We start from the raw sequence: 15,528 nt of genomic DNA, 5'->3' as shown, positions 1-15,528 counted from the left end.
GGGACCATCCTACCCCCAACAGAAAAGGCCCCGTGTCCCTTCCTCACCGCTCAGAGCCAAACACCCCCACCAGCGCCCCCTAGAGGGGAAAAGGCCCCGTGCCCCATTCCCCGCCCCCCTGAGCCCGCCGGCCCCATGCCGTTCAATTTTCAGTGCTTTAAACAGAGCAATATCTATGTGCCCCCCCCCAAGAAGGCCCCTCTATTTCCCCCAGTCAATTGAGAGGTGCGTTTCAGCAGCTGGAAAGCGAGCAGCGTCCCTCTGCTCGCTGTGTGCCCCTGCCGGGGCTGAGAGGTATCGGCTGGCTCTTGCCCGGCGTGTTTTCCCCAGGGAGAGGCAAGCTGGCTCCGCTCTCCCGGACTGGCGGGGCACGCAGGAGAAGCGCCGAGGGAGTGGAGGATGTAATTTGTCTTGGGGAGTGGCACTTGATCAATTTGATTTCAAAACTCTAATTATCCCGACAAAGGGCTCCGCACGGCGCCGCTGGCTGGGATTCAAGTTCTGTTTATTTATTTCCGTGCACGCCTGCGAAGTTCTCCCCTCTGTCCTTTCAGACTTTGCTGGAAGAAATGAGGTCACGGCGGAGGGGCAGCGGCAGATCCGGCGGGGAGGGGCCGGGGGGGGCTGGAAGAGCCGGGCGGGGGGTGCTGCATGTGTGCACCGTGGATCGGGATTGAGGGGCTGTCACGGACTCACAGCTTGTGCCCGCTCTTGGCCCCATACGGTCCCTGGGGTTGGTTGTGACTCCCGAGCTGGGCCTCCCAGTCACCAGTCGCTGGGGTCTCCATTCTCCAGGCCGTTGGCTGGGGCCCCATGTTCCGTTGCCGGCCCTCTGTACCAACAAACTCCCTCTCCCATCGTCTCGTTAAACCAGTAATGCCCAGGGAAACTGACTCCCACCCCCCTGCATGCAAACCATTAAAAAACCCCAAAAAGAACCAAGAAAACTCTCCACTTCGTCACAGGGGCCTTGGCAGAGCTTGGGGGGGGCGGGGAGCTCAGGGCTGGGATAACGGGGTTCTGGGTCGGGATTGATGGGTGATGGCCGGGGGTGGGGAGCCCTGCGTAGGGATAACAGGGGGTTGTGAGCTGGTAGCAGGGAGCCAAGGCTGAATTAGCCGGGGGGTTGTGGGTAAGGATGGAGGGGCACCTACAGAATAGGTCAGCCCTGCATGGCCCCTGCCTGCATTGTGCCAGGCTGTACCCAGTGGGCTCGCTGAGCCGTACCGGGGCGGGGAACTTCTCCTGGCCCACCCGTGCTCTTCACACGGCCCAGCCGCGGGAAGAGATGGGGCAAACACGCTGCTTTTCCAGCCGCCTGCCTCTATCTCGCCCCATTGTAAATAACCGTTAGGAGATATTATCCGCCCGCTACGTGGAATATTAAAAAACTAATTAGAGCCAACTTTAAAGCAAACTGGGGTCTGTTCCTTGCTCATTTGCCGAGCCATATAATAGGTGCCTGGCTCTTTCTTTCAGGCAGACGTTCTGTCAATCTACAAATCTTTTGTTAAGAGTAAATGGATACAAATAGCTGTTTTCCATATGCACGGCAGCATCTGTTACTGCCAGGGAAATTTGCATGGCTAAATGTAAATTATGCATTATGTCATTTATCAAAAAGGGGGCGAGGGATTGCAGGGGGGGGGACCCAGGCAAACAGAGGGGGAAGGTGTCACAACAAATCATAACACAAACCATTTGCACTTATCAGTGTCAGGCCGCAAAGCGCTTGGCAAAGGACAGCGGGTGGTCTTGGCCCCATTTTACAGATGGGGAAACTGAGGCACAGAGGGCATGGAGGATGATGTCAAATGGACACAGCCGGAGCTGCGAAGAGAATTCAGGAGTCCTGCTCTAACCAGTCATCCGCACTCCCCTACCTAGAACTGGGAATGGAACCCAGGAGTCCTGGCTCCTACCCCCACCAGCTTTCACCACTGGACCTCACCTCAGAGCTGCAGGCAGACCCTAGCCCTCCCTGCTCTAATTAGAGGACCCCACTCCCCTCCCAGAGCTGGGGGTGGAAGCCAGGAGTCCTACCTGCCAGCCCCCCTGCTGTAACCACCGGTCTCTAACCATGGTTGCCAGCAGGCAGGACAGCTAGGTAAGCTCCGAAGGAAAGGGCCCCTCATACCCGCACAAGGCAGAATCCCGCCCCCCCCACCCCCCCATCAATTATAACCCATTCCGGCACCATGTGGAAGCCCAGCAGCAAATGTACCTGTGATTCGCTTGGATGAAAAAGGCCCCGGCTCGCAGGCTGGCACGTGGTGGAGAGGGGCATTTTATCGGCCTTGTCGAATCCTGCCTGCCGGAGCCCTGGCAGGGGGGTGTGCCCAGCCCCGGGGGTGGCTGTACGGACCGGTCCCTCTGGAGGCTCTGTGGCGGGGGATGGGGGAAGACAGGGGGGTTTAGCGCCCAGCTGGAGACGTGGGCACTGGGGCGAGTTTCCCTGTGGAAAGAAAGGGCCTGTCACCCCAGAGCCCTGGAGGCAAAGGTCAGATCCCGTATGTGACCCCCCGTACGGCCCAGGTCACCCCCGGGCGCCTGCCTGCTCCACCCAGGCCGAGAGCAAACCGACCGAGCGGAGACCCTAGTTGAGTCCCTCAGAACTCGGCCCCCCAAGGCCGGCCTTCCCCACACATGGGGAGCCAGGGGGCTGTGGGAGACGTGTCCCAGGATAGTGGGGGTTTGAGCTGCTCTCCCTTGGCACCAGCCAACCTGGGCTGGGCAAAGCCCTGGGGAACAGGGGGTGGGGGTCTCATCTGCCCGGGTGGGGCAGGCCCCTCAGCTCCTGCCTGGGATTGGGGCCCAGCTGGTGCAGTGCCAACGGGGGAGGGGATTTATGCTCCTTCCCCTGAACTGCTGATGGGGCCTTGGGAGGGGAGAGGGAACAGCTGCCCCCCCAGGGGGTATCGGGGGAGGCTGTGAAGGGGGTGGGGGATTCCCTCTGATCCCCTCCCATTCCGGCTACAGTTCCCAGGCCCCCTTCCCTTCCCCAGCTACCCCTTCAAACTCTCCCCCCCGCCCCACTCTCTGCTTCCTCTCCCCCCACCTGCTCCCCTTGGGTCTCTGCTTGCCCTGTCTCCTCCCACTCCCAGCCCCGCCCCTGCTCCCCCCCACTCCCCAGCCCCCCTCTGCTTCCCCTCCCCTGTCCCTCCCCCCCACTCTCCAGCCCCCCTCTGTTTCCCCTCCCCTGTTCCCTCCCATTCCCTAGCCCCCCCTGCTCCCCCTCCCCTGCTCCCCCACTCCCCAGCCCTCCTCTGCTTTCCCTCCCCCTGCCCTGCCACTCCCCAGCCCCCCCTCTGCTTCCCCTCCCCTGTCCCTGCTCCCCCACTCCCCAGCCCCCCCTCTGCTTCCCCTCCCCCCATTCCCCAGACCCCCCTCTGCTTCCTCTCCCCCTGCTCCCCCAATCCCCAGACCCTCCTCTGCTTCCCCTTCCCCCCATTCCCCAGCCTCCCTACTTCCCTTCCCCCTGCTCCCCCACTCCCCAGCCCCCCTGCTTCCCTCCCCCACTCCCCAGCCCCCCCTCTGCTTCCCCTCCCCTATCTTTGCTCCCCCACTCAACAGCCCCCCCTCTGCTTCCCCTTCTCCCCATTCCCCAGCCCCCCCTCTGCTTCCCCTCCCCCTGCCCCGCCACTCCCCAGCCCCCCCTCTGCTTCCCCTCCCCCTGGTCCCCCATTCCCCAGCCCCCCCTCTGCTTCCCCTCCCCTGTCCCTGCTCCCCCACTCCCAAGCCCCCCCTCTGCTTCCTCCCTCCCCCTGCTCCCCCAATCCCCAGACCCCCCTATGCTTCCCCTTCCCCCCATTCCCCAGCCCCCCTACTTCCCTCCCTCACTCCCCAGCCCCCCCTCTGCTTCCCCTCCCCTGTCTTTGCTCCCCCACTCCCCAGCCCCCCCTCTGCTTCCCCTTCTCCCCATTCCCCAGCCCCCCCGCTTCCCCTCCCCCTGCCCTGCCACTCCCCAGCCCCCCCTCTGCTTCCCCTCCCCTGTCCCTGCTCCCCCACTCCCCAGCCCCCCCCTCTGCTTCCCCTCCCCTTGCTCCCCCATTCCCCAGCCCCCCCCCCGCTTCCCCTCCCCCTGCCCCGCCACTCCCCAGCCCCCCCCCCCCGCTTCCCCTCCCCCCTCCTGCTCCCACCTCCCCTGACTCCCGAGTCCCCGGGAGCCCGATCCCCGCCCTGGCCAGCTGCGCCCGGGGAGGGATGGAGCCGCCGCCCCCAGTGACCCCCGGCCCGGGCCGCCCTTCCCCGGGCGGGGGGCGGAGGCAGCGGGACTGGGGAACCTGCCGCTGCCGCTGGCGGAGCGAGTCCGCCCCGGCAGCAGCATGGGAGGGACCCGGCCCGGGTTCGCCTTCGCCCGCCAGATCAGGAGGCATCCCGGAGTGAGTGACCGGCCCCCGCTGCCCTGCCCCGGCCCCTGGCCTGGCCCCCCATCTGCCCCCCGCCTTCCCCCGGCCCCCATCTGCCCCCTCCTGCCCCCATCTTCCCCCGCCCCCCTCTGCCCCCCTCTTTCCCCAGCCCCCCGTCCCCTCCTCTGTCCCCCTCCTCCCCCTGCCCCCCTTTATCCCACCACCCCAGTTTGTTTCTATCCCCCTTCCACCCTCCGTCCCCATTCTCCTCTGTCCCCCCTCAGTGCTCCTTCTCATCCCCCCTGCCCCATCCCCCTTCCCTCCCTCCTATCCCCCCTGCCCCCTCTCCCTCCCCTCCCAACCCCCTCCCAGCCACCCCCCATCATCAGCCCCCCCCCATGATCTGCCCCCAGTTTCCTGCCTCCCTCTTACTTTCATTAAACTCCCCCTCCCACCCCCGCTTCCCCCGCCTCCCCCCAAGAGCGAGGGGCTCCCTCGTGGCTGGGGGCCCCTGGTTTGCCATCTGCCTTCCCCCAGGGCATGTCTGCTGTCACCTCCCTACCTCACTATATGCAATGGGGGGGGGGGCTGCTCTGTAACAGAAATCAAGGCCCCGAACTTCGCAGATTCCACCCCAGCCGCAGCAGCGCTCCCTGCGTGTCCCCCCCGCTGTCCGGTTCCCGCTCTGCGTTTCGGCCCCTAACCCTGGGGGTCTTTGCACTTCACCCCCACACACGGGAAATGGGGGGGCTGTCTGGCATCTCCCTCCCTGCCGTGGCTCCTTCTCTCTAGGGCATGTGCGGCACGGAGACACACCAGGGTCCCAGCTCCCCCCCGACCCCTTCCCCCTCCTTTGATCCTCTGCCACACACACCCCCCCGCCAAGCCCTCAAATTCGGAACCTTTCATCAGCCTGGCCGGGGGGGGCGGGGGGGGGGGGGGAATCCACCTCCCGTCCTTTCATGTCAAATCCGTCAGCTCCCCGGCCATAAAAAATTCATGACGAGGATTTTGTTTACAAATAGGAATAAACCCTGACGAATGCAAGATGCTGGGAACCTGCCTCAACCCCCCCCCCCCCCCGCCCCAACAACAGGCCAAGGAAGGGGGCTGGAACTAGGGGGCCTGGGGTGTGGCTGCACCCCCCGGCTTGTTGTGCTTTCTATCATACACAGGGTTTACAGATTGGGTCAATGGCTCTCAGCCCCCTCCCCACTGTACACATTGTTCCCACGCCCTGCCACAAAGGAAAGTGGGGGGCAGGGGCTGGCCCGGTGTTTTTCCATACGGCGAGTTTCCATGGTGTAAGCTAAGAATCCGTCTCTTTCCACACAGATGCCAAGCTGCCAGGGAGCTGGCTTGCCTTTGTGGGTCTGGCCCTTTGCCTGGGTGATTCCAGGCGAGCAGCGGCCCTGTGAGGACAGGGCTGGTGTGGGAAGGGTTAAGCCCAGAGGTTTGGTTTTCGGGAAGACTGGGCTACACATTCAAACAGTCACGTCCACGCTCCGCTGGCCGGTGTTGGCTGGGCTCTGGGCCAGCGGAGGAGAGGCAGGTCCTGGGCAAAGATGTGATGCTGGGGAGGCTGGAAATAGTGAGGCATTGGGGTCTAGGAGTTAGAGCAGGAGCTAGCCACAGGACTACCGGCTTTTAGTCCCAGCTGAAGGGGGTGGGGATTAGTGGTTCAAGCAGAGAGGGGCTGGATGCCAGGATTCCTGGGTTCTATCCTTGGCTCTGGGAGGGGAGTGGGATCCAGCGGTTAGAGCAGGAGAGGCTGGGAGTCAGGACTCCTGGGTTCTATGCCTCACTCTAGGACAGGAGTGGGGTCTAGTGATTACAGCAGCAGCCAGCGTCAGGACTCCTGGGTTCTATTCCCAGCAGAGGGAGGGGGGTTTCCTTTTTGGAGCAGAAAGGAGCTGGAAGCCAGGACGCCTGGGTTCTGTTCCCTTCCTTCGGGTGGGAGTGTGATCTAGGGGTTAGAGTGAGAACCACTAGGCCCTGTGACCTGCTCTGGGCTGTGTTGGCCATGTGAGGATGAGCCAATTGGTTTCCCCATCCATAAAACCGGGCTGAAAATCTTCCTCCTGCTTAATTAGCTCCTGTAAAGAGCAGGGGGAACCTGCACTGGGGGCTCGTGGGCAGCCGGGGATCGGAGCGGGTAACCTGCCTTGGCCCCGTTAAAAGCAGAGGTGCTTCCGACACACCATCCGTTATCTGGGCCGAGCGCTCCTTGCCGGGTGGGCACATCAGTGCTGCAACCTTGCCCCGGCTTCTCCTGCTGCTGCCCAGCTGGCTTCCCGCGGTGCCCAACTGCCAGGCCTAGCCACTGGGCGGTGATTAATGCCGACTCGACAGCAAATGCAAACGGACCAAACTCGGGGCGCTGCTGGGGGGATAGAAATGCAGTGGAACAGGAGCCTGCTTTGCTGCCTGCCGCACGGCCCCTAAAAGCAGCTGGACAAGCACCCCCCAAGCCTCTGCCCGGGGATCACAGGCCCCTTAGTATTCAGTATTCTGCCCACCTGCCACATAGATCCCAGGGGAGTTAGGAGCCTAAATAGCTTTGCATCTTGCACCCACATGACACCCAGCCCAGCGAACACCTCTCCTGGTGGCCGCCCGTGTCCCCCCCTCCCCACCGCCTCCTTTAACACCGGCCGTGGCCTGCATTGCTTGGGAGTCCCAAAGGATGCAGCTCTAGATCCAAGGGGCTGGTGGGAAGGTGGGCTCCGACCGCTGGCCGCGAGGTCAGGCCCCCGAATCCTGCTTTGCATCTGCCTATAAAAGCTGAGCAGGATTCCAGCAGCGCTCACACGAACCGCTCTTTTCCTTAAAGCCCCAGCACCCAGATTCATGGGATGGCAGCCAGACCTCGGCTCGCGTCTCTTGTTTGATAACACAAACATTTCTAGCTCTCAGCGCAGGGCAGAGGCGTTTAAACCCGTGGCCTGTGAAGGCTCAAAAAAAACCCCCAACAAGAACCCAGAAAGCAACCGAACCTCCCCATTTATTATGTTAAATCTCCTGCTTTTCAAGCCAATCTCACGATTTTCGGGGCCGGCGGGTGTTTTTGGAACTGTTGCGGCCTGCCACACTGCCATTCATCCCCTCGCTCCCACTGACCCTCGCTCCAGCTCCCCCCACGCCTCTGCCAGCCGCTCAGTTCATTCCCCGGCTTTGAGAACCCAGAAGTGTCAGCAGCAGATGGCATGACGAAGGCCTGTCCCCGAGTCTCAGTTCCCAGAGTCCGGCGTCATCACCCGGCTGCCAGCTCTGACTGGCACGTGGCGCCAAAGATCATTAGCGGCCGACGTCTCTGACCTCCAGGATCATAAGCCGCATCTGCTGGAAGTCTGATCTGCCAGCCGGCGTGGGGCGAGGTGGTGCAGGGCGTTGAAATTCAGCTGTCACGGTGGGGGAAAGGTGAGAGAAGATGATGGACGCACGGCGGCCCTGAGGCCGACATGCTGGCAGTGAGCAATGGTGTTTGGATCCGCACAGCTGGGCCCTGAGGAACCAGCAGGGCTCAGGGGCATTGGGCTGCTCCTCAGGACGCCTGGGTTCTATTCCTGGCTCTGTCGTTTCACCTCTTTTCTCACCCATCCCTCGTCTGTTTAGATTGTCAGCTTTTTGGGACAAGGATTGACTCTGACTGTGGGCCCAGTACCTGGCACAACGGGGGTCCCCGGGGTGTAATAAATACTGGGTAATGTCTCAAGAGAAGGCCACTTGGCACTTTCAGAGCAGCCTTCGTGTCTGGCTCCCCAAATGAGCCCGGGGAGATGGGTCAGAATTATTTTACTGATGGGGAAACTGAGGTGTGAGGGGGTCAGTGACTTGCCACGGTCACACAGCCAGGCAGTGGCCGTACTGAGCACCCAACCCAGGAGTCCGGGGTCCCCACATTCCATTGGAGTCAGAGGGGCCAGATCCCCACTGGCGGGAATCGGTGTCGCAGCCCCAGCCGGGCCGGGGTCTGCAGAGCAGGAGGCTCCCCGGGGCAGGAAGGGGGAGCGCGGGAGGGGGCTGGAGAAAGTGACCCTGGGGGGAGACACAAAAGCGGCCGAAATGGGGCAGGCATCGGGGGCACTTTTGTTACACGCAGCCAGGAGCCAAACAAGCGAGTGGGACCCGGGGGGGTCGCAGGTACCAAGACATTGAGGAGCCCCTCCCCCCCCGATCCCATTGACCCAGCAAAGCAGCTGCCCCCAGCGCTGGGGGCAGGACACGGCCACGCGGCACCTGCAACTGCCTCGGCACCAGCAGCCCAGCTCCATGTACCCACCTAGCCCCCCACCCCCTGTCCAGTCCCAGCCCCCCAGCCCAGTCCAGCCCCACACCCCCAGTCCAGCCACATCCAGCCACACACCCCAGCTCCTCCTCCAGCCTTTGTCCAGTTTCCCAGGCAGAAGGTGTCACCTGGTCCCAACCCCCTCCTGGGCTCCGGTTCCAAAGAGCAGCCACCCTCCTTTAGTCACCCCCTTATTTCCCATCCCCAGCTAGGATTGGTGCAGCATCCCCAGGGAAACTGAGGCACACCCCATGTTAGTAGAAGACAGTAAACTAGTAAAACTCCCATGCAGCATTCCCAGGTTAATACTCCAGGCTCGTCACAAGCCCCACACTCCCGGTTCAAAATGGGCCGTGTGCTGCCTGAATCAGTCAGAGGCTGTAACCACCCAAGTCACTGAGCACCCCGAGGTCATTCAGCTTCCTCTGACCCTGGGGCACTTTTGAAAATGTTCCTCATTATGTTCTGTGCAGTGAGGGAGCTGGGCCGGCCCCATTATGTTACATGGTCTAATGCATTGTGTGAGGGAGATAGAGATTGGGGGTGTGCATGGGGGTAGATAGATCGATAGAGGGGGTGTATGGGAATAGATGTAGATAGATGGGGTGCATGAGGATAGATACATAAATATAGATAGATAGAAACATACATACATACATAGATAACAGGTAGACGGGGTGTCTGGGGATAGATAGATTAGATAGAGGGAGTGGATGAGGATAGATACATAAATATAGATAGAAACATACATACATACATAGATAACAGATAGATAGAGGGGGTGGATGGGGATAGATAGATGATAGATGGGATATATGGGGATGGATAGATAGATAGATGGGGGGGTCTGGAGATAGATTAGATAGAGGGGGTAGATGAGGATAAATAGATAGAGGGGGTGGCTGGGGATAGACAGATTAGGTGAGGTGTATGGGGATGGATGGATAAATGACAGATGATCGATCTGTCGGGGGATGTGTGGATGGCTAGATATGCAGGTGGGCAGAGAGGTACATATGGGGGTGGATGAACAGGTGGGTAGAAAGAAGGTTATTGTATGTGAGTGGCTGGATGGATAGCTCGGTAGACAGAGGAGTCGATAGAGAGATGTGTATCTGTGGGGCTGGCTGGGCTGCCCGAGGGCTGTGTCTGGGGCCTGGGGGCGGAAGGGTACAGCTCGGGGTGCCTGGATGGATAGCTCGGTAGACAGAGGAGTCGATAGAGAGATGTGTATCTGTGGGGCTGGCTGGGCTGCCAGACGGCTGTGTCCGGGGCCTGGGGGCCGAAGGATCGGGCGGCAGTGGGGTACGGCTGGGGGTGGCATGCGTAGGGAGGATGGCTGGGCCAACAGCACTAAGGAGCGCCCCAGTGCAGCCCCCACTCCCTCCCCACCGCCTGCCGCTCCCAGCCCCACTACCGCAGACGGGGGGGAAGGGGGAGCGTGCGATTTCTCATTCCGAATCCAATTCCTCTCCAACACGAGACTATTTTTCTCCCCCCCTTTGAATCCAGTCACTCAAGCTGACAGCTACACTGTGCACGGGAGCCCGGGTACAGGATTGCTGCGCCGGTAAATCTCCCGGTGTGTCAAGCTCCCTTTCACTCTCCCGGCGGCCTGATAAATATTCATTTCATTGGGGCATTTTTCATCTCTTCTCTCTCCCTCTCTCCGCAGCTCATTCCCCTCATCAGCTTCATCGGCCTCGGTCTGGGCAGTGCCGCGCTCTACCTGCTCCGCCTGGCCCTCTGTAGCCCCGACGTGAGGTATGGGGGCGGGGCGGGGGGCTGGGGCCACGGAGCAGCGAGCTCGCTGGGGCAGTGTTTGTGCAGCCCCTGGCACCGGGGGGTTCGGTCCGTGGCTCCTCGGCGCTACTGCTATTCACCTAGTAAATAACCCCAATGAGAGGCGCTGGCATCTAGGGGGTAGTTCCTGGTGGGTTCTAGTCCCAGCTCTGTCACTTCCCTGCTCCGTGCCTCAGTTTCCCCTCCCGCCCCTCATCTCTTTTCACTTGTCAGGGTGTTTCGGTGCCTCGTCGGGGCAGGGCTCAGCTCCCAGCCCAGCGGGGTCCTGCTCTTGGCCGGGGGCCTCTTGGTGCTGCCCTAACACAAATCAGGAAGGTGAGTCACAAATGGCAGAGGGAAGCCCGGGCAGCGCACCCCCATTTGGTCTGATCGGCGGGGAGAGTCATGCACAGGGAGTTCCCCGGGCCATCTCTCGTGCCAAGCAGGATCAGGCCCCAGGCACAGAGCGGGCTGGGCACTCCAGTGTTAGGAGAGGGGAGGCCTAGTCACGCCCCCTCCCCCCACCCGTTGGTCTCCTCCCTCCCCCAGAGCTCCCCCCACAGCCTCCGTCAGGGCAGCAGGGAACCAGGGTGGACGGAGGAGTGGAGCATACACCAGCAGGAGCCGTCCCGGCTGGGTGTGAGAGAGATGGGTGCGTCTGGGATAGATAGATAGAGGTGGTGCATGGAGTTAGATAGAGGGGGTATATGGGGATGGATGGATAGAGTGTGTCTAGGACGGATGGTTGGCTGGAGCAGGGGGGTAGATGAGTGAGATTGGCAGATGGATGGATGGATGGACGGAGGGATAGATAGATAGATATTAAGGTCAGAAGGGGACCATTATGAGCATCTAGTCTGACCTCCTGCACAACACAGGCCACCGAATCTCACCCACCCACTCCTGCGAAAAACCTCTCACCTCTGTCTGAGCTATTGCAGTCCTCAAATCGTGGTTTAAAGACTTCAGGAGCAGAGAAGCCTCCAGCAAGTGACCCGTGCCCCATGCTGCAGAGGAAAGCGAAAAACCTCCAGGGCCTCATCCAATCTGCCCTGGAGGAAAATTCCTTCCGAACCCGAATGATGGTGGGTGGATGGATGGATGGGTAAATAGAGGGGTGTGTCTGAGACAGATGGATGGATAGATTGGTAGATGGATGGATGGACGGAGGGATGGGTGGGTGGATGGGTAGGTAGAGGGGTGTGTCTGAGATGGATGGGTGGATGGATTGGTAGATGGATGGATGGACGGAGGGATGGGTGGGTGGGTGGGTAGATAGAGGGTTGTGTCTGAGACGGGTGGATGGATGGGTGGATAGATTGGTAGATGGATGGATGGACGGAGGGATGGGTGGGTGGATGGGTAGATAGAGGGGTGTGTCTGAGATGGATGGATGGATGGATAGATTGATGGATGGATGGGTGGGTGGATAGATTGGTAGATAGATAGATGGGCGGAGGGATGGCTGGGTGGATGGGTAGATAGAGGGGTGTGTCTGAGACGGGTGAATGGATGGATGGATGGATGGATGGATGGATAGGTTGGTGGATGGATGGGTGGGTGGATAGATTGGTAGATAGATGGACAGAGGGATGGGTGGATGGATGGGTAAATAGAGGGGTGTGTCTGAGATGGATGGATGGATAGATTGGTAGAATGGATGGATGGACAGAGGGATGGGTGGATGGACGGGTAGGTAGAGGGGTGTGTCTGAGATGGATGGATGGATGGATAGATTGATGGAAGGATGGGTGGGTGGATAGATTGGTAGATAGATAGATGGGCGGAGGGATGGCTGGGTGGATGGGTAGATAGAGGGGTGTGTCTGAGACGGGTGAATGGATGGATGGATGGATGGATGGATGGATGGATTGGATAGGTTGGTGGATGGATGGGTGGGTGGATAGAATTGGTAGATAGATGGACAGAGGGATGGGTGGTATGGATGGGTAAATAGAGGGGTGTGTCTGAGACGGATGGATGGATAGATTGGTAGATGGATGGATGGACAGAGGGATGGGTGGATGGACGGGTAGATAGAGGGTGTGTCTCGGCTGGCTGGGTAGCTATGGATATGTATCTTGACAGGTTCAGCGTTTCCCCCTCTCTGGCTCTGGGCTGGGCCTGGGCCCCCTCCCTCGGCCCCGCTCTGCCAGGGCCCTCTGGAGGTGTCTGACTCCATCGCAGCTCAGCAATTAGCAGCCCCGGGCCGGTGCCTTTGATGCGGGGGAGGCGGGGGAGATGGGGGACACAGCAGCCCCGGTGACATTAGCCAGGTCCTGGGGGCACCTGCCGAGGCCAGCGCTGGCTCCGTCCCTCCCCCGGGCGAGGAGCCAAGGAGCAGGAGAGGGCAGAGCTTGTCCTGGGGGAACGTCCCCGGAGCTCCCCCTTCTCCCCAGCCGCTCGGGCTCCCTGGGACGGCCCCGTGCCCCCCCGCGTTCCCCGCCCCCATTGCTGGAGACCTCACAGCGGGTTGCCAGGGGGGCCACCGTGAGGTCACTCGTGGAAAGAGGCAGCAGGAGCCTCCGTGCTGCCATGGCCCAGAGACTGCGGCCCGGGGAGGGGACCACTGTGATCAAAACCCGGGGGGGGGGAGGGGTGGAGGGAGGGGTGTGATGGGGATGTGGGTAGATGGATGGCTAGGAGGGATGGAGGGAGGGGCGTGACTGCAGGCAGGGGGCTGGCTAGGCAGAAGGATGGATGGCACGGACAATGGGGATAGGGATGGATGGAGGGATGGATAGAGGGGTGGATGGAGGGAGGAATGGAGGGAGGGTTGTGTATGAGGATGGATGGAGGGATCGAGGGAGGGACGGAGGGGTGGAGGGAGGGTCGTGACTGCAGGCAGGGGGCTAGCTAGGCAGACGGACAGATGGAAGGACGATGTGTATGGGGATGGATGGAGGGGTGGAGGGATGGATGGAGGGAGTGATGGAGGGAGAGATGGAGGGGGTGGAGGAAGGGAGGGATGGAGGTGAGGGTTGTGTATGAGGTTGGAGGGAGGGATGGAGGGGGGGCGGGAGGGGTGGAGGGAGGGGCGTGACTGCGGGCAGGGGGCTGGCTAGGCAGACGGATGGATGGAGGGACAATGCCTATGGGGATGGATGGAGGGATAGAGGAAGGGTTGGACGGAGGGGTGGAGGGAGGGCGTGATTGCAGGCAGGGGCTGGCTAGCAGAGGATGGATGGAGGGACGATGTGTATGGGGATGGATGGAAGTATGGATAGAGGGGTGGATGGAGGGAGGATAGAGGAAGGGATGGATGGAGGGGTGGGAGGGACGGGCGTGACTGCGGGCAGGGGGCTAGCTAGGCAGACGATGGCCGGCCGGGGGGACGGGGCAGTCAGTACAATGGTTGGAGCAGCAGCGTGGCCGTGGCGGCCAGCGAGCCCCTGGTCTGTGTATCCAGCCGCTGACCCAGTTTCGTGGCCCAGGTGGGGGGAGCCGGGCTCCCAAACGAGCCGGCGACGGAGCGAGGCTGCAGGGCCCGAGGCCAGCCCCAGGAGCTGGCAGCAAATCACGCCGCTGGGGAGCCGGATGGGCAGGGCCAGGAGCAATGGCAGCTCCCCTGCCCCCCAACACAGGGGTCTGGGCAAAGGCCAGCCCCCTGCTGCCCTGTGTGACCCCCGCGCTGGGTCGCCAGCTGCTGTGAGGATGGGGGGGATTTCACCCCGAGATGGAACTCAGCTCAACCCCCCCAGAGCCCGCATGTACTTTGGGGAGCCGGTATTCCCACCACCCAGTGCAGCGCCCCTCCCCCGGCCCAGGAGGCAGATGTGGGGCCCTGCCCCCCATGTGCTGCTGCCATGCTCTGCAGAAGGGACCAGCCAGGGTCTGGCCAGGCCGGGGGTCGAATAGCCCTGGGCAGCAGCCACGGGGAGCCCCAGCCAGTCAAGGCGGCTTGTGCGAAACGTCTAGGCCAGGGAAAGAGACGCCGGACACCTGGGTTCCATTCCTGGCTCGCCGAGTCACTTGGGGCCCCGGCTCCGTACCCACCCTGTGGGCAGGTTTTGCTAAGGGCTCAGTTCCTTGGGCCGTTGAGCCCTCGGACAGCCTGGCCTTGGTGCTCTGTGACTCAGTTTCCTCTGGCTGCCTAGGGCCTGTCCATTGGGAGCTGTCTGGGGCAGGGCCGGCTCTGACTGTGGGTCTGTGCAGCGCCCGGCGCAAGTGTCCGGCTGCTACCGTAATGCACCTAGTAATGTCAATGTACCCTCCATCCTGCTGATCTCTGCCCCCCCCATGCGAGGACAGGGGGCGTCAGCTGCCCGTGGGGTCCCGTCCCCAGCTGTCCGTCAGCCAGGCAGACGCTCGCTCGGGCCCCTGGCAGCTGCATCCCGGAGAGTCATGTCCCTGCCACTTACATGAAGGTTGCAGATTATTTCCCCAGGGCACGTCACTGGTAAACAGCCATTAGGCCCCGTTAAACTCAGCCAGCAGCTGCCCCACTCCTCCTTACCCCCCCCCGCCTCCTTACGCCCCACATTCTGGCTCCCATGGCTCTTGCAAACACCCTCACGGGGACACTGGCCTCCCTCCGCCAGCTCCAAGCCAATTGCGACCAGCTCTGGGCCGGAAGCCTCGGCTAGTGTGAACGGCCGGCACGCCACTGATGGCCGGGAACGTCTGCCGATCCCACCGTCAAATCCTCCTTGGCTGCAGGGAAACTCGGCTGGGGGGGGGGAGGAGGGGGGGGGGGGCGCCAAGCCCCCGGCCAGCTGCACTGCCCCGAATCGCCTCAGTCCCTCGGGTTGGGTTCGTCCAGCCTAGGCCTGCAGCCTCCCTTCCTCCAGCTGTTCTCACCAGCTCACCCACTCTGGCCACTCGGCACTGGTGCGAGGGGCAGGGGGGGCGGGGGGGGTAGTTTCCCCTCCCCTGACTGAGCTTGGCAACCTACCTAGTGGGACCTGGACATTTTCAGCTCGCCCGGGGCCTCTGGCTCGCTTGGCTTGTTGGCGCCACGCCTGTGGGCCAGCAGAGAGGTCACGGCTTGCACGCTCACTGCAGACGTGACCACGCTCACCACGTGGCCCAGGCTGCTGCCCCCCCCCCCCCCATTGTCTGTGCTGGGGCAATGGGGCCCAAGGGTTAGAGCTGCTGCCCACGGTGCAA

Source organism: Eretmochelys imbricata, chromosome 20 (assembly GCF_965152235.1).
Source record: "Eretmochelys imbricata isolate rEreImb1 chromosome 20, rEreImb1.hap1, whole genome shotgun sequence".
NCBI classification, from domain to species: domain Eukaryota; kingdom Metazoa; phylum Chordata; order Testudines; family Cheloniidae; genus Eretmochelys; species Eretmochelys imbricata.
This window is presented reverse-complemented; position numbering follows the sequence as displayed.